The sequence below is a fragment of the Mus musculus genome, chromosome 8, assembly GCF_000001635.26.
Source record: "Mus musculus strain C57BL/6J chromosome 8, GRCm38.p6 C57BL/6J".
NCBI classification, from domain to species: Eukaryota; Metazoa; Chordata; class Mammalia; order Rodentia; family Muridae; genus Mus; species Mus musculus.
This window is the reverse complement of record NC_000074.6, coordinates 34418800-34438743: the sequence shown is the minus strand read 5'-3', so window position 1 is coordinate 34438743 and position 19944 is coordinate 34418800. Positions and strand designations below refer to the sequence as shown.

At 44.4% G+C, this 19944-nt stretch overlaps 1 long non-coding RNA gene across 1 annotated transcript; it reads left to right on the top strand.

The window, feature by feature from the left end:
- Nucleotides 1-1879: 1879 nt before the first annotated feature.
- On the top strand, nucleotides 1880-19540 carry Gm33910. The gene is made up of 5 exons (XR_378870.3): nucleotides 1880-1973; nucleotides 8457-8552; nucleotides 10239-10371; nucleotides 16760-16807; nucleotides 19250-19540. It is a non-coding gene; the product is annotated as a predicted gene, 33910 (long non-coding RNA).
- The last annotated feature ends 404 nt before the right edge of the window (nucleotides 19541-19944 follow it).

Genomic DNA, 19944 nt, shown 5'->3' with positions numbered 1-19944 from the left:
TCTAGAGCTGCAAGGTGTTGCTACGCTGCTTCAGACTCAGCATTTTAAAAAAGCCTTTTCTACTTCTTCTGGCTTACTAGCTAGGACTGGAGTGTGATTCAGGTGAAAACACTTCTCTTGACATCACGTCTACTAAAGAAACCACAGACATGCCCTAAGAGCTCACCAGTGACAGACAGCTGGAGTGCCACCACGGTGGGAGGTCACAAGGTTCTCAAGGCTGGAAGGAAGAATAAGGTGGAAATTTCTGGTTTCTTTGGAGACTCGGTTACAATGATGTTTTGCTAAAGCAGGCTGATAAAAAATGTTTTGCTGAAGCAGACACAGGTGAAAGGATATTTTGCTATAGCAGACATGTGAAAGGACATGTGATTCTGAGAAGGAATATAACACAGACAGTGGGAGCTCAAGGGTTGGTTCGCTTTGCTCCACCTTGCCAGTCTTTTCTGACTTCACACATGTATTCGCTCACCTTACACTGCATCCTTGAGCTTCACTTGTGGCAACTTCATAGACAGAAACTTGCCAAAGAACTTCTTGTGAGATTCCTGCAGCTTCTTGCCACTTCTGAGGACTTGGACCAGTTGGTGAGCCTCGCAGTTTCTTCTGGATTGAACTGCTCTTGCTGATTCGTGTGTGGTGTCTGCCGAGTGGAGTGCACTACAGCTGCTGCTTTGTGTTTGCTAGTAGGCTGGACTGAGAACAACAAAGATTGGAATCGCCCCAAAGAACTATTTCTAAATGGTTCTACTTCCCCTGTATCCCAATAACCTTTCTTTTCCACCACCTCTGGTGGGTAATAGGCTAGAGAAGAGGTTGAAGCCTTATTAAAGTAGGCTATGAAAAATATATAAGCGTGACCTTCCTAGTCACATCTTATTTACACCCAACCACAAACCAGCTATGTACTATCCAGAAGGTTCTGTGTTGCCTTCTAGTTCAGTCCCTTATCTGGGAAACTTCCCTTAGCTTCAACATCCAGAAGGCTTGAACCATGGCCCTGTTAAGGATATTCCATAGTTTTGAGCTATTTTGAAACTGTAGGACCCCTCCCTCCTACAGCACACTCAGGTGCCTCAGCCTGGTGTTCAGTCCTTGCATCCTCCTTCTCTGGAGCTGTCTCTTTTCTCACACATCCATTTGTCCTCTAATAAACTGGACGATCCTTATACTCAACCCCAAAGAAATGTCCCCTAGCCACATATTCAGCAGGGTCAGGGGCAGATAGACAAGAGGAGAGACTGGTTACAGCTAGAAGGACAGTAACAGACTAGGGTAAACACTGCTTATCCACACGACCTTGTTGCTGGGGTGATCTATGCATGTTTGCACTATTTAACAGAATCTGGAGCCCAGAGAGGGGAGCAATAGCTCTGTGGGTCACACAGTAAATGAGAAACATAAACAAAATTTGATCCCTGGTTTCTCCAGTACCAAAGCCACGGGGTCTCAGAGCTGCCAGTGAGATGGGGGCCACATAAACACACAGGTCCTTACCCCGGGGTGCTTGCTCTCCTGGCATGAAGACCAAGTTAGGATTAACACTCAAGAGTCCTGCGATTATCTCAACTTGAATGAGGTGCTTGTAGAAGCCATTTCCCAAAGTAGGAGCTGAGGGCTGAAGTCTGAGCTGTAAGCAGGAAGCCAGCAGAGAGGATGTGAATCCCGTTCGTTAAAGCCAGTTCCAGAGAAGAAGTATGATTTCCTATATTCTATGTCCTTCCAATTACCTTGGCCTATTATAGACACCGCAAGCATATGACTGTGTGCACAGTTGGAACTTTGAACCATTTTCTTTTTAGATTTTATGTGTATGACTGTTCTGTTATATGTACTAGTGCCACATGTATACTTTCAGAGGTCAGAAGAGGACATAGAATTCCCTGGAACTGGAGCTACTGATGGTTGTTAACCATCACGTTGGTGCTGGGAATCAAACCCACGACCTCTGCAGGAGCACATGATCTTAACAGGTGAGCCACTTACAATGAGGCATAGTAACAAGTGCCAAAAATTTCTGTTAGCTCACTGTTTTTGTTTGTTTGTTTGTTTGTTTGTTTGTTTTATCATTAAAGAATCTGCACACTGTTGACTTCATCCATAAATAGGACTTCTTGACTCTCTCATAATGTGTGGACCACATGACAGGCATCAAGTTTTCAATGTTTAGAAAATGTGCGCGTGAGTTGGTAGGTAAGCCAGGATAAGCAAGGTGGACCCCAGGACCTGGATGGCACTGACAGATACATCCAAGATAGAGTATATAGGGGAGAGAGGAACAGCAGGCTTAGAGCTGTCAAAATGATTTACAGAAGACAATGCTATGAACGAAATATCCCCTGAAGCTCATGTATTAAGGAACTGGTCCTCAAACGAGTGATGCTCAGACTTTTGGAAGGTGTTTGGATCACAAGAGCCTTGACGTCATCAAGGGAGTAGCCCATTTGGGAAAGAGGCTTTATTACAAACACATTCTCCTTCTATCTATCTATCTATCTATCTATCTATCTATCTATCTATCTATCTATCTATCTATCTATCTATCTATCTGTCTGTCTGTCTGTCTGTCTGTCTGTCTGTCTGTCTCTGTCTGTCTCTGTCCCTTTCTGCCTGTCTCTGTCTCTGTCTCTGTGTGCCTGTCTCTCTCTCTCTGTCTCTCTTCCTCTTCTCTGGGGCTGGAGAGATGGCTCAGAGGTTAAGAGCACTGGCTGCTTTTGCAGATGACCTGAATTTGGCTCCCAAAACCCACACAGAACAGTTCACAATCATATTTAACTCCAGTTGTAAGGAAGAGATGTCCTCTTCTGGTCTTCTCAGTCAATGCATGCACATGATATAAAGACATACATGTAGGCAAAACACTCATATACATCAGGAAATAGATTTTTAAACATTCTCATTCTGTGCTCCCTCCCTCCTTCATGCTCACCATGAGGCAAGCAACTCTTCATCATGATGTTCTGTCTCTCCACAAGAACAAAAGTAATGAAGCCTGCAAGCCATGGGCTGAAACCACGAACAGAAATGTCTACTCCTTTAAGCCTTTTGTCTCAGGTATTTTTGTCATGATCACAAGAAACTGGCACACACACACACACACAAAGAGAATGCACAGCCTTTAATGGACCACTGCAGAAGGGGATGGTCCAGTGATGGATCACCCACTGATGTCAATAGGGTATCTTAAGAAGCAGAGCCACCACCATCAACACTGACAACACATTCGGATGTTGGAAAGAACCCAAAGGTTCTATTTGACCTTTGTATGTTTGGCCCCATGCATGCCCCAGTCACTGAAAGAGGAGCCCATATGATACAGCTGCCTACTAATGTGTCAGCTCATTTGTAGCCAGCAAAGGCTGTCCCTGGCCTATAGGAGGGATTCTCTGAAGCAAGCCAGAATTGTAGCCTCATTCTGCCCCATGTCCTTTAAGCCTATGGACAAGAGGACCCATTTCCTCAAAAATAAAAACCCCTGAGACAAGAATTTAGTGCCTTCATGGGTGAGTAAAATTAATTTACTAAATAGAAAAAACTCACAAAGCAGAAAGGGGGGTCTGATAAACTGCAATTCATAAAAAAACAGGCTGCAAAAGACACAGCTAATGGGATAAATTCCACTGGAAGCTGAGAAACACTATGGACCCCTCTGGGATCCAATCCCTAGTTTCTTAGGGCAGGAGTAAGTAGAGAAAAAGTTCAGTTATATTTGTTCTTAAAATGGAATTGCTGTACATTTTTATGAGTCCCACATTAAGCAATAAAACAAAAAAGAGAAACAGATTCATGAGGTATATCTAATCACTCTTTGCAAACATTATTTCACACAAGTATTTGCAGTAGGATATTTGATGCCAAACGTCTTTAGAGAGAGGGAGAGAAGGGGAGGGGCTTCGGTACTGTAGGTCATTAAACTGGTTTGGAATACAAAATAGTGGACCCTGCCACCAAGAGCAACAGGAAACAAAACAAACAAACAAAAGAAGCAAGGATGAGCTGAGGTCACTCTGTCCATAGAGATTCAGAGATACTAGTGTGAGTTCCCCAGACCACATTCTAGGCATCTTGAGTCATGACCTAGTTCCTTATGTTTCCAAGGGCCTTTCTTGAAAACGCTCTCTGGTTTGTATGGAACACTGGACCCCATATATAGTCTGTTGAGACAGCCCCTTAAGTCAGGTAGCTCTAACCCAAGTGGAATCAAATGTCAAGGCTAGGATTATGGAGCCTGCTACGGAAAAGTCCATATCACATATAGCTACCCTGGGTGGTGGACAACATTCTTCCTTGCGATGATCAAATGCATCCCTGCATGAAATGTTTTGTAGATCTCTTCTTATTACTCACTGGCACTCAAATTCTTGCTAATTTCTTAAAAAGCCCTGATAAGGATCGAGGCCAGGACCATGCATGCGCAGACCATAGTTGAGCTAGTTCACAAGCAACTACACTAGATCCTGCCTGCCTGCCTTTTTCCTTCCTATTTTACACTCACAAAGGAGACTCCCTTTCCAAAGAAATGCTATACAGGACATCATTGTGAGTGGTGAACAATACTCAGCTGTTTTGAAATTAAGCAATAGCTTGCTTATTTTTATTAAAGATGACTTAAAAATGAACCGGGAGTTAGGAGTAGGACATCTCTTCCGTCAAATCAAGAGGAGGCTGGGGCAGTGACGGGACCTACTTGGGCATCCTCTCCTCCAGGTCTCTCCTAACATTTTGAGCTCCCCGTCACCAACCCTGGTCCAGATGCTAGAAATCCAGGGTTCTCGTCCCTCTTCTACCATCCCACATCTGTGGCTGCTTGGATGCTGAGGCATCTGCCCTTCCCTTAGCTGCTTAGAATTCTCAGTGTCAGCTGGGAAGTGGTGATGCACACCTTTAATCCCAGCACTTGGGAGGCACTTGTCTTGAAAAAACAAACACACAAACAAAAGAATTCTCGATGTCTTCTAGTAGCTGCTCCTACCAATGTTCTCTGGGGATTTCTCCAGCCTTCCATGGAAGAGACAGGGTGGCAAATGCTTGCTCCATCTTTACCATAAACAAACAAATGCACTGAAGGTGTGGAAGTAGAAAAAAAAAAAGCATGTTGCTCCCTAGTCCAGAAAGTTCTCTTGCACTAGAGCAAGACAAAGTTGAAGGCAACGATGTCAGATGGCAGTCATTGGAGTGGGTAGGAAGCGGCAGAATGAAGACCTAGTGAGAGTAGGTTAGACATGATGACTGTCAACTGTGGGCCCTGAGTTCTGTGGAAGTGTCCAGATTGTCTCCCTGGAGGGAAAACATGAAGAGAAACAATGTACCTGATGCATGTCAGGGTTTGCTGCTGTTATTGTTGTTTTTATTTGTTTGGGTTGTTTGTTTGATTACTTGGTGTTTTGGTTATTTTCTAAGCAAATGTGTACACAGATACTTCTCCCAGAGACCAGAATGGGAAGACTTGAAATCTCCTCCCACATTCCTTTGTAAGATTTGTGGTAGCTCAAAATGACCACGGTTGTAAAGAATTAAGTAAATGTGTTCTTTTCCCAGAATTTGCCTCACTGCAAGGTGTGCCAAGAGATAGTTCTCTGATTGTATAGAAAAGCCCACACAATGTCTCCGGTCCTTAAGTCTGCCCCTTAATGTCGCTAAAGGTTAACCAATGATAAACTGTCCCCCAAAATGTATAAAAGGTGTGTGCTTTAGGTACTCGGGGTCGCTTCTATCCCCATTTCAGAACGATCCCAGCATGCTGGATTAATAAACCTCTTGCTTTTTGCATCGATCTCTGTCTCTGCGTCTCTGTGAGTGGGACATCCCGGACGTAAGGCTTTTCGGGTCTTACACCTTCTCTCCTGCTCTGCCTTTGGGTTGGCACTCAGACCAAGATATTCTCTGGCCTCAAGAAATGCAAATGAGCCAACTTGAAAGCATCTGGAAGTTTATTACACTTGGTCTCTCTGCCCTTTTTTGATGGGAGACATTCCAGGCAAAACCAGCCATACTCTTAAATTGTGAGGAAGTCATTGCAGGGGGAGGGGCAGTATCATGGGTTGTATTATGGTGCTTTTTTTTTCATATAGTCCCCACAATCACAAAGTTATGTACTTTAGCCCAGCAGTCTCCCTTTCAAGGGGTTTGTCTTGTTGATATATTTAGCTCAAGTGCAGTGATGTTGTTGGTCTATGAATTACAATAGCAAAAGACCAAATATGATATACCTCAACTAAGTGGTTAAATGAACTTTATTTGAATCCATGTCATTGGTAACCTGTTCACGGATTTATTGGCTACGCGGGAAATTGGTGCACATATCTTTTGAATATGTGCAGCTATTTCCCAATATGCCTGTAGTGTTCTATCTATGAGACGAACCTTTCCCCCAGCCATGTTGGCATGTCAACTGCTACGGGCTTCTGCAGGCAGCCATATTGTTGAGAGTTCATGGAAGCAGCACCCCCGTCCTATCCAAGAGATTCTCTTTCACAGAAGTCCTGTTTCTGTGTCCTCTTCCCTGTGTTCTGTCAGCCTTACGTGTTGAGGACGAGTTACAGCTGTCTCGTTTGGGGCTGGTACTTCCATAGTCACTGACTCTCCACATTTTGGCAGATCTCTCTCATAACCCCCATCTGCTGCAAAAGGAGGCTTCTTTGAGGAGGGACAAGGGATACACTTACCGCCAGAATGTGTGACATGGAAGGACATGGAAGGACAGCCTAGTACTTCTTCATGTTAAACCCTTTCGGGTGGCATTTCAAATGTATAAATGCTTTAAAGGAAATACAGAAGCTCTGGTTTTGCTGGACTTTTTGATAAATAAATAAATAAATAAATAAATAATTTTTAAAAAGCTAATAATTAGAATGTTCCTTAGCACACTTACAGTCACTGCAATATTTTCTTGACTTAATTTTGCTGTAGGTACCCACTCCATGCAAGGACACCACTGACATACGCACACATGTCTAACCAGCCCACACGTCACTGGCTAATGTCTAATTTGGTCTTTCACCAACTTACAAATTCAGTTCTCTCTCATCCTCTTTCACAACTAAGTTAAAAGAGATGGTTCATCACCCTGGATGGTGATTGTGGGTGATTTCCCTGTTAACTTAGCACACGTGTATTTTCTTCTGCCAAGAGTGAGGATAGAGAACTGGGCCCAGAATCCATTTGGCTTAGACATGAAACCAAGACGGTGGTGTCCTTTACATCAGTGGTAGAGTCGTCCTCATATTTCAAGCCATGTGTTTAACTTTGTATAGAAAATAAATAAAACTAAACGTGATAAGAAATCCCGGAAGTAAAGAGTCCACAGGATGGAGAACGAACGCACTTCTGGCAGGGACAGAATGGGACAGAACCGGTGGAAAGAGTGAGTCTGCGGGCAGGAGAAGCCGTTTCCTTTTGCGTTGCTTGCTGCAGGTTGACAAAGGGAATGGAGAAGCTTGGCGATCTGCTTGGCGATCTCTAATTTGAACCAAATCTTTGATACATTGCGGCCTTCGGGTGACATTCTTGAACAGGAACTGCCCTTGCCAAGCAACACCTTCCTTTTCCCCCAAGCGCCCTGCTGCTTATTCGCTTGGATGTCTGAAATAATACTGACTCAGAACACTTGGCTCTCATAGAAATGAAGGGAGAGAGGCTGAAGAGATGACTCAGTGGTTAAGAGCACCGAGTGCTCTTCCAGAGGACCTGGGTTCAATCCCCAGCACCCAGATGATCGCTCACAACCCTCTGTAACTGCAGTTCTGGGGAGATTCGACACCCTCTTCTAGCTAGCTGCTTCTTCCTCGGACATCAGGGAATGCATATGGTATATTGACATTCATGTAGGCAAAACACCCATGCAGATAAAAATAATAAACACTTTTTAAAATTAACAAATGAAGAGTAAGTAGAGGTCTGAGATTTGGGTTGTTGTTCATTCTTAGTACCATAGTTAGGTCCTAAATCCTGCCACATTTAGATCCTCAATGTCCCCAAAGAGCTGCCATTGAAAGAAACAGCTGTGATCTCAAAGGAATAAAATAAATAGTTTTATTCTGGAGCAAATGTGAATGCCCATGGCCTGGGAACATACATTTAGATATGTTCAAATATAACGTTCCCACATGAAAGCAGCTTTGTGGAGTTTTATAGTCACAGAACAAAGAAAGCCATAAATCAGGGCAATTTTAAAATACATTAGCGGGCACATCAGAGGGCCAGTTAGAGCAAGATGAAGAAATCTCTCCTATGCTGTCTGGTAACATTCTTAGCTTTGGGGCTGGTGGGAGTGAGGGATCTGCTAAGTTAATAGATTCCAAAAGGATTTTTTAATCTATTAGACATAGGATGTTAGTTCTGACATAGAGGTGGGTAAGCAATGACTGTTTAGGGAGCTAACACCAGCTAGAGACGGGTAGTTAGGCCCAGGACCTCTCCACATGATTGAAGTTCTAATCAGTCAATCTGTCTTTCAGACACAGCTGCTTTCCAGGAATTCTTGTTCACACACCATGTATTAAAGCTGTGGTGCCCAGCTTACTGCTTTTTGAAGAGGATGTAAACTATAAGAGGTAAGACCTAGGGGAAAATCTTTTGCTCACCAGGGATGTATTCTTGAAAATGATACTGGACCCATCTCCTCCTTTTTCTCTCCTAGCATCTCAGCCCCTGGGTAAACAGGCTTCCTCCACACACATTCCTACCACACTATTCTACCTCACCTCAAGTCCAAAAGCAACAAGACCAACTGGCCATGGACTAAACCTCCAACACCACAAATCTTTCTTCTTTTTAAGTTGGTTACCTCCAGTATTTTGTTACAGTAACAGGAAGCTGAAGAACAGGTTTAGGCAATAGAAAGCCAGATGTGTTTTGATAGAAGTTTTTAAATACTTAACTAGAAATGATGACACACGTCTAGAATCCCAAAACTCATGAAGCTAAAGCAGGAAGATAGCAAATTCAAGGTCAGCCCACACTTCATAGAGGGTTTGAGGCCAGTCTGAGTTAAAGCAGCAAGATTCCAATTAACTTGGGAATTCTGAGCAATGTTCCTGATTATTCTGCTGTCATCCTCCAATTAGAACTATTCCAGAGCCTGCTTTTTATTATCAGCAGCATTTATTTCTCTTTTCATGGCTTCCTCATTAATAGAGACCCTCAGCTGTCTGTGAAATCTCCAGATCCTGACCTAGAATCATTCACTGAACAAAGTTTTGCAAAAGGTGTGGTCTGCATAGCTCGGGCTGTAGATGCTGTTGGGAAAGGGAGTTGGCTGGGTTTTTAATGTTTTGCAGAGCACATGCAAAGATTTGTTAACACCACAGTCGGTCAATTGAAAACATTCCCAAATACCCCAGGCTGCTGGAATAAAAGCTAAATATAGGAATAGATTCCACATGTGCAAAAACTCAAAATAGCATCAAACAAGAGACGGAGCACTGTCTTGGCTAGATCCTGTCTGTAAATCTTACCAAACAAGCAAGAAAATATCTCCTAGTAGATCTTGGCCCAATTTAGGATTCTGATACCTCCATTAATTGCTGTGATACATATACGTGTTTATAGAGAGATGTTGTAGATTTGTTCTGTGAGTCGTTAATGACTGGTCCATCATTCAAAATGCTACATGAACACTCTTCCATGGCAAGACGCTAAGCAGGTACAGAGAAGGTTGTGATGAGGCTGAAGAGAAGGGACTCACATCACTTTTGGTGATACAGACTTGTAATTCCGGTGCTTAGAAGATAGGGAGTAAGCTTAGGATTTCAAGGTCATCTGCAGTACAGTGAGTTCAAGGCCGGTCTGAGTTATAGAAGACTCTGTCTTAAAACCTAGAAGAGGATGGAGCAGGTTTCTGAGTCAAATGACTAAGGACAGGACCCTCAAATTCAGGAAGTCACTTTGGAGTGGGAAGTTTTCCATTGCAGCCAGGAGAACCAGAGCCATCCAGTTGGGCCAGCCTCTGATGAAGACAAGGTTGCTTCAGTGGTAAGAATAATGGTGACTTGGCAAACTGGGCACTGCCTACTGCACCACCCAAAGTCTCAAAGCTGCAGCAAACACAGTTAGGAATTCAGCACAGAGAGTGTGCAATAGAGACAGTTTCTAAATAGTCATCACCCCACTAGCCTTGGCTTCCTTGGGAAGAGTGAGGACATCTGGCCAAAGTTACTACCACTTAAAATTCTGGTACCAAGTGACCCACTGTCAGGACCATTTTGAATGGCTGTCAGATGTGTGTTTTCCAATTCCAGAGGCCGGGATAGCTGTGGGCAGTGAACATGACTGCTGGTGACTGTGTGAGTTGATACTATAATTCACAGGACTGTCACCCTTACTTTCACCTTTAACTACGACCCCACTACTTCAACTCTTCAACTTTCACAGGTGAGCCACCTTGGGACCTGGGGAAGGGCCATGATTCTTCCTAAAGCTGCACAGAGAAGTCAGGTCCTGTGTGTCCAAGCTCCACTCACAGCTAATCCACAGACCATGTACACAAGAACTTGAGAGAATAGGAACTCGGAGAAAGGAATGCTTTAGAAAAATATGGCGTGCTGTGGCATGCCCCAGAAGGACTGAGGTTGGTGTAGCTGAGGCTCCTCCGCTGCCTGAACTCCCCAAAGCAAATTAAAGGGGAAATATTTTGAAGCCAGTGGCATTCTAGAGGTAATTTATGAGCGCTGAGAAGGCCCAGACATTCCCATGTTAGGAAAATGAAATTGGTAAACATCTGGATTTGTATCTCACGGTGGACTCATAAACCTGACTCTGTGGGGTGAGATGGGCTGTGGACTCTAAGCACAACTTCTGGTGACTCTGTGAGCCCGTGCTGGCTGTGGGCACAGAGCTGTGCCCTGCTGTTTTCAGGGTTCAGCTGTGGGCAGGGAACATGGCTGTTAATGACTGTTCTGACAGTGCCTGGCTGTGGGCAGAGAATGGCTGTGTGCTCTGGCCTGGGGAGACTATGAAGGTAGCAGAAGATTTCCCGGGCGCTTCAGAATCACTTGTGCAGATTGTTTTCTGTCCTTTTTTAGAAGGTGGGTGAGCCAATGCAGGGTCTCCAAGTCTGGCTCCTGCCTGTAGCTCTGCTGTGTTTCTGAAAGACACCGACTCTCTGAGCTCTCAGAAGCATGCAGAAAAGGTCTAATAGCTAGTTGCCCTCTCAAGCAGAGTCTCATCTCCCACATGGCTGCATGGCTGCTTTTCAGACTCAAAGAAAGGCCTGGTATAAAAAGCAACCTCAGCAGTAGCGAGTCAGAAGCAAGGACCATCTTCACAAGTGCCAGGACTGTTCATAGCTTTGAAGATGGCTGTTGCTCTTTTCACCTGTCAGGGTCTCAGTTTCCCTTTCTATAAAGTGGGACTAATTAGCCTTTTCCTACCTTAACTTTGAATCCTAGCATTCCATGAGACAGAATCACATCAAAGCCATTTTCCTAATTTATTTCAATGATCCAGGTTCTAGGATAGCATCAAGATTATAACCTTAGGTGCAGTCACATCCCTCCAAACAAATGCAAAACAAAACCAGTGGGACCTCAGAAAGGGCCCGGAACAGGGCTTGCCTTCTTTACGGAAGTCCCATCATGTGCTGGCCACCAGGCAGCTCACCTTACTGACAGTGGGGCAGTTGGCTCCTTCAGAGCTCATGTCGATTCCCCATTGGCCCAAATCATGTCGATTCCCCATTGGCCCAAAGGCTGTATCAAACCGTCCATCTGCACCTCCATGCTGGTCTCTAGAATCTGTTTCCCAGGTTTGCGCCTCCTCGCTCACACACACCGCCACTCCAGTTCCCATATTTTAGATCAGTTAGAAACATAGATTCATCCTGTCTTGTCTGCAGACTAACTCCATTTTCTTTCATTTAAGCACTCCAAATTTTGCTTTGACAGTTTCAAGCAGGTGTATAATACATTCTCATAACCTACCCTCTCTTGTCTCCCCCCACCCCCCTATCCTCCCTATAAATCTCTTCCCCACATTCATGGGGTTTTCCTTTCTTTTGTGGTCCACTGAGTTTAATCAGGTCCATCTGGGTGATCATGGGTTTGAAACTCTCCACCAGAGGCTGCTGGGCTCCCTGTAGGTACAAAACTAAAAAAAAACAATGACTATCTGCTAGTAGCAAATAGTTCAGTGGGGAAGGGTAGGGCCCCTCCCCCATCCATGACAAACGGTTGACAGAGCCACTCTTGTGCAGGCCCAGCACAGGTAGCCACAAATATCTCATCATGGTTGCAATGACTGTCATGCTCAGATGGTGTCTGCAGCCCTTCTCCTCGGTATCTGGATCATTCCTTCCTTCTCCTCCCTCTTCATCATGATCTCTATACCTAGGAGAGAGTAGTACTGGTGTCCTGTGTAGGGCTGAGCCCTCAACCAACATCCATTCTCAGCTCCCTCAGTAGCCATGAGTTTGTACATTCCCCACCCCGTCCACCACAAAAACAGGCTCTTGTGATTAAAGCTGAGAGTGTGGCATTCGTCTATGGGTATAAACGTAGATATTTGGAAAAACTGGTTTAATGCTGAGTCAGTCTCCTCAAACAACAGCAAGCTCCCACGTAGTGCCTATGACCTTCCCACCCATGTGAAGTTGAGTGGGTCTGCAGCACCAAGCCTGGATTCCCTCCTGTGGAGCATGCCTCGAAGCCAATCACACAATCCTCCCGAAAGAGCCTTAGCCTCAGAGAAAGGCAGATTAAAACAACTTTGAAATTCTATCTCATCCCAGTCAAAATGCCATCCTCAAGAATACAAACGACACAAATGCTGCTGTAGATGGGAGGAAAGAGAGTCCCCCATTCACTGCTGGCACGAGTGGAAATTAGCACAGCCAATTCGGGTATTCAAGAAAAATTATAAATAGATCTAGCATGTAGCCCAGCCATTCCGCTCTCTAGGCAAGTCCCCAAAGGACTCTCTGTCCCCTACAGAGACGGTTGCACATCTTGCTTATTGCCACTCTGTTCAGGAGCTGGGTGTGAAATTAGCTTCCATCAACTGAAGAATGGACAGTAAAAACGTGGTATAGAAACACAATAACGTTTTATTAATCTGTAAAGAAAATGAAATTATAACAACTTCAGGCAAATGGATAGATCTGGAAAAATACATAGCATGAATCAGCCAGGTCCCAGAGGACAAACATCACATGTTTTCCCTCGTGTGTGGGTCCTAGCTTCGCATCTTCAGCTGCCTGTGTTTAACTTGTAGTAACTGTGGAAGCCAGGAATCTAGGAGAGGGATGTTGTGACAGGCTTTATTAAGGGAGTGGGGACAGTAAAACACAGGTAAAACTTTTGTAGAGAGGAGACACATTGGAGATTTAGCAGGGAGAGTCGGAGACAGGAAAGACAGCAGGGTAGGAGAAGGGTCAGCCATAATAAAGGGAGTATAGAAATCTGTATGCAACCCCCACTGTCTGGTAATCTAATTAAAAATATAATTGTTAGAGTGAGAAGGCAAATACTCTGCCCATCTAGAAGTTCTCATACCAGGTGTGGGATACTTCCATGTGAGGTGTGTGTCAGGGAGATCCCTGAGGTCCCCTAAAATCAACACAGGCTCTTGCTATCCCACCTTGGTTGCCCATCAGAGTTAGATCGTTAGACTCTATAGCTGAAGACATCATACACCTTAGTTAAAAGGCTTAGAGAAACCAAGCTGGAAACTTCCTCCTTGCTGACTAACTTCCATAGTGCTGGGAGATACTGTGCAAGCTGTGGGTGAAAACAGACTGGGACTGTCTCACCCAGTCATGAATGCAATCAACTTCAGTACCGACCTGCCAGGCAAGATAGGTTGGCTCCAAATGTCTGTTTCAATGTATGCTTGACTTGGGTTATATGTACGTCAGTACAGAAGCATAAGCAGAGAATTTGTTCTATCTCTGTCATTCAGCAAACACGCTGGCTACTTTATCTGTTTGGCTACCTCTGTCACAGATGTTTCTTAGACTGTGTGGCCCATAGGCCTTATGGGGTTTGTGGGAATAGGGGTGGGGACAGAGATGGAGGGAAAACCCAAACCAAACCAGGCCATTCAGACCTTGTATCTAGATGCTTCCTCAGAACACAATCATTGGTGTGTCACAACCCCGTTCTCTCTGTCATCAGTAACTGGGAGGACGTGCTGAGCTCAGGGTCAGCCAGTAGAGGAGCAAATCACTGAGAAAGAACCTCACTCTCTGGTACTGGGAAAATGGCTCAATAGATGGAGTGCGTACCTCATAAGCATGAGGACCCAAGTTCAGACCCTCAAATCCCACTTAAAAGCCAGGAGTCAAGCCAGCCCACGTAACTCACACAGGGTGGCCAGGGAGGCGGGACAAAAGCTCACACCCACATGGCTCTAGTCTACCTGCACTGTTACTGTGGCCAAGTGTGTGTTTCTAGCTCTAGAAGGATTGTCAGAACTGGAAACTGGGGTTTGAACACTACCCTGGCCTCTGAGTGTTTGCTTAACTCCCTCTTTTGGCTCCTTGGTGTAGGTAGAATGTGAAGAGACTTAAAAGTCAACTCAAGACACCCGAGACCAAGTTCTCAGCACAAAGGAGATTTATTTACCACAGAGGGACAAAGGGCAGAGACAAGGGACAAAGACAGAAGATGGAGGAAAAGGAAGAAGGGGAAGGGAACAAGGGATGGGAAGAAAATCAACAAGGGAGAGGGAAAAAGGGGTACTTCATGGGGAGGAGGTGGGGGGGGCAATGACAAAGAGCTGTCTCTGGATAGAGAGAAGACAGATGAGGCCCATAGGAAAATGATATTTTACAAAGATAAAAGAGGAACACCCCCTGTTAGGATGAGGTGTTTAATTTTAATTGGGCATGTTAATTAAGTGAGCTGAAGGAGGCCTTTTGATTGCTGGACTTCAATATGTTGATAGTTGAACCTTGGTAGTCAAGGAGGAGGAAGTAGACAAATAGGATATAGACCTTGATGGCTAGCTTTAGGAATGTCATCTAATAGTTTTTAGCAAGGCAGTGGGAATGGGGAATAAGGGCCAGGCATGCCAACACCATGTTTGCCATGCTAGGGCTGGCTAGAGTCACTCCATAGTGTTCATGATCATTATAGTTTCCAACTGGAGTTTCCACTGCACAGACATCCTCAGACAACCTATGCCTGCCTCTAATGCGTGTGGCATTTCACAAGTGCCATTGTGTCTGCCACCAAGGAATGCTGTATGGGTGGCCCGGTGGTGTCTCTTTATAGCCACTGAGCCACAGGGAAGAAACAGAGGATACTGCAGCTGGAAGGAATTGGATCAGACCAAAACCACAGCAAAACAACAGACTTCCCTAGGGTGGCAAGACAGGAGTGCAGGCTATGAGGGACAATGTGTTAACAAAGTCTTGATATTTTTAGAATGAGCAAACAGCTTCCTCTTGGGTACTATTGGAAAACCAACCCCGCTTATAGGCTCAGGAGTAGATTGGATGTCATTTCAGTGTCCTTCCCATTCCTAGGACAATGACAGGGTCTCCATTGGAAGGTCCCTCTGCCTCCATTATACCAACTTCCAACAAGTCTCCTATGAATGCCTGATAAGGTCCACACATTAAATTATTATCTTCTTATTTTATGCGCATGGATGTTCTGCCTGTGTGTATGTCTATGCACCACTTTCAAGCATACCGTCCAGAAGCCAGAACTGGGTGATGGATCTCCAAGGACTTGAGTTACAGACAGTTGTGAGCTGCCATGTGGGTGCTAGAAATTGAATCAGGGTTCCTCTGGAAGAGCAGCCAGTGCTCTTAACCACTGAGCCGTCTCTCTAGCCCCAAGGTCCACATTTTAGGCAACTCTAACTTTTTCTCTCCCATCCAGCTCTCACTACCAACTCATTTCACCAGTAATCCATATCCTCACTTACAAGAGAACCCCTAACGTCGAGACGACACACAATGAGGAAATCCCCTCTTCTCTCTGAACTGCTACCCTATCACCAAGCACGAGCAGCTCCACATTCCTCACCAACGCGTCCATGTCGTCCAACCTCTCTGCAGTGTTGATGGATCCTAAGAGCTGTCCTGCTAGATGCCCCACAGAGGCTTCCTGAGCAACAGGCACTCTTCCTTGACCTCCACCCACTCAAGGGTAGGAGGAAACTACCAAATGGCACAGCCAGCTGAGCAGTAGATAGACCACCCAGGTCTCCCAGTCTGGTAATGATCAATGCCCGTGCAGCTTGGTCATAGACCAACTCACGTTCTTGTAAGATGTTTGAATTTCAAAAAGCTTTTTTTGTGAGAAGAGAGGACACGAGACAAAGCCATTTAGGAAGCATCACCCCCATTATCACCTTGACAAGTCAGAGTTTCTTTGCACAAGAATGTGTGTATCCCCAGAAGGTATGTGTCTTTCAGCTGTTCACCTTCTGTTTGCTCTCATGGTCATTTTCTTTATCCAAGGAGAGGGAACCAAAGGGCACAAACACTACTTAGTGACTAGCACTCTGCCTGGGAGCTAGCCCTGGCCTCTACTCTCTGCCACCATTACCCATATGTTACACACAGGCCGGAGTATCTTCCTAACCCATGCTCCTCATTGGACAACATGGCTAGCTCCTCATGGGTAGGCCCAGGGTAGGTAGGGCCATGTCAGTAGCCTGCAGATGAACCGAGTCCAGCATCTTCTCTAACTTCTGTCTACCAACATGCCACCAACAAGTTTAGAGGAAACAAGCTGGTCACTTGGGATGCGTCTTTCAAGCAAACCGGAACCTTAGTACGCTGCCCTCTGTCTCTGTTTTCTGTCCACAGTGGTGTGAAGAAGTGCTCTCTTGTGATCATGATACTCTACCCAAGCACGTGAGTCCAAGAAACCATGGGCTGAGCCCTCTGGAGCCTCCCCTAGCTCAGAATGTGCTTCCATACCCAGTAGACCTTGCCTACCCAGAGCCGCTTTCAGAGTTTCCCCCATCCTTCTCATTAGCAAGTGCTTCTTTGTTCATGGGATTTTCACTTCAATGTCATCTCATCTTTCTGTCTTTGCTAACTTCGAGTTAATTAGGCCTTCTTCTCTCCTTAGATCACTTTCTTTAAACTTCATTTATAATACAGTCCACATTGTACTTTACAGCTGCAATGTGTCACACACAGTAAACTGTTATGACAAACAACTGAAAAAAAACACGTTTATGACACAATAACAAACATCTATTCTTGCTCGAGTGTGAGCCATTGCTGGGGACTCTCCTCCTCGTGATGACTAAAGGATGGAGACAGCCTCCCCTTCATACCTCTGTTGTGACTAAAACTTCGGTGTTCATCACTCCCACTCAGACCAACAGTGAAAGTGGGCAGGGAACATGGAGCAGGGGGTTTGAGGCTCCAAGCCCAGCCAAATCTCTAGCTCTCACTCTGGGACAGGTATGTCATCATATTTACTGAGCATACTCCTCATAGGACTCTCAATTTCCTATCATACTGAGCCATTCAGAGCCTAGAAATGTCTTCAAGAGAAAACCAGAGATGAATCTGTTCCACACTCAGTGAGCAGTTAGGTCTATAGCCAGTGCACTTGAGAACAGGAGGAGTTGAAAGGAGTCCTCTGTAAGGTTTGGGGTATCAGCAAGAATTTTCACATAATGGATGAACTGGCTGATGTAAAACAACCGGCCTGTGTCCATACTTGCCATTGTTTGGTCTTAATAGTCAATCAATCATCATGATCACAACCTAGGAAATTAAATTAATAGAGAAATCAAAAGGACCTGTCATATTTGCCATTAAATAAATGAGATGAGCAATTTCTTAGGAATTTTAAAAATTATTTCCCTCAACTCTGTAGCACACTACTGAAGAAAACTTGTCTCTGAGAGACAAGTAATGATTACAAATCAAATGGCTCTGAGGTGTAGCTTCTGGGTAGAATACCAGTGGAGTACCTGTGAGGCCCGAGGTTTGCTTCTCAGTACACACACACACACACACACACACACACACACACACACACACACACACACATAGACATACATGCACACTCACACATAGACACACACACACACATAGACACACACACTCACACACATAGACACACACACACTCACATAGGCATACATACACACTCACACATAGACACACACACACATAGACACACACACACACTCACACACACATAGACACACACACACTCAACTAGTTTTACCTTTTCTCCCCATCAACCTTAGAATGATTCTAATAATATAGCTCTTAACTGTAAATTAAAAACATTAAGTTCCCAGAAACATATATCAATTGATATTTTCTGAAATCAAGACTACAAAAGAATATAAAAGAGGGATTCTGATTTTAGCCAGATATGTACAGATGGTGCAAGTCCTTGTCTCTTATAAAATGAAACAAAAACAAACCAAAAGACTTTGAGACACAGAGAGGCTCATTTCTAACAAAGAAAATTGCTTTAAGATAGAATCAGCTTATGGCTTATTAACTTGGGATTGTTTTATAATAGGCAAATACCAAAGTGATATCTAGTCATTGAAAATTCAACTTGGCATAGTGTGTGTGTGCGCGCATATATGAATGAATGAGTGTGTGTGTGTGTGTGCAAGTTTGTGAGCACTGCTGCTTATACTGGACTGTAAGCCCAGAGCCTCTTACTATACTGCTGAGCCTCTGCAATTGAATTGATCACCTGAGTTATCAGTATGCTGGGCAGTGGTAGTGAGCCACAGCTCCCAGGAAACCCCAATCTCACAAACACACACACACACACACACACACACACACACACACACACACACATACACACAAGCCAGCACTCCCAGGGTCCTCTACTGCTAAGATGTACTCTTCACACAAGTGGCTTAAAAACATTTATTTACCTTCCAGGTATTTTTAACTAACAGTGTGTCTGTTGGTACACAGCCCCATCATAGTGACACTTAAAGAGTTTGGTGAATCTAAAGAATAATTTAAGCTTGGATTTCCAAAGCCTCCATATTTCTCATACACCCTGGATATTAAGCCACAGATCTGATGAGGAAAACTGAGAAGGGTAAAGGGGTTTGGCAACAGACACAATGCAGATCACAAGGTATGCATGTCCATGCCAGGGCTGTGGGCCTTATCTTAACATAGCTCACTCTACTTCATTCATTCCATCTGTTAACTAGTTGAGCTGATCCTTTCAATAATGAGTATGCCTCATTGGATAGTTTCCAATGGATGGTTTCCTGTCTTCCCCCTATACAGCCTCTGATTAGAATTCAACTATTCACATATTTTTCTCTCTTTGACAATTCCAAGGTCATGCTACAGGAAGGACTCTGCCTGCCTGCGAACTCAGCAAGACTTCTCCTGCCAAATCCCCTCATGGTGTTACTTCTTCCTCGTTAACCTACCAGGGCAATTTTACATTGACTTATGAGCTTCCCTGGTGGATAACAGCATTTCCCACCAGAATCCAGGCTTAATGAGGAGGGGACCATGTTCAATTTTACCCATGGAGAGACTTATGGTGCCGATCACCATGCTGAGCACATATTAACACTTAATAAAAAAATATTCCCAGTGAATAATAAAAGTCAAATTATCAATAAAGTAATTAATCAACACAACATATTTTCTTGTGTTCCTTCCTGTTTTGAGATGCTATTACAGAAATTCATCACATTAGATGGCCTGTCAAGTGGAGAAGTTTTTCTTTCTTATTACGCTAATTTATGTTGATTCATTTTATGAGAAGAATTCCAGGAAAATGATGAGCCAGCCTACACTGTCTTTATTCAAGATGACAGAGTGTCTGACTATATGATGGTGTTGTGGAAATGAGGATGGCAGAGAATAAAGCTGTAAAAGACGATGAAGCTCTGGTAAAGTCTTTGGGTTAGAGCCAAAGGACCAGGTACTACAGGTAGGCTAGCTTTAGCCAGCAGCTTGGTCATGAGGAAGTGCTCTCTTCTCTGGAGCCCTGATTGCTCATCTGAGAGATGTGAGGGATG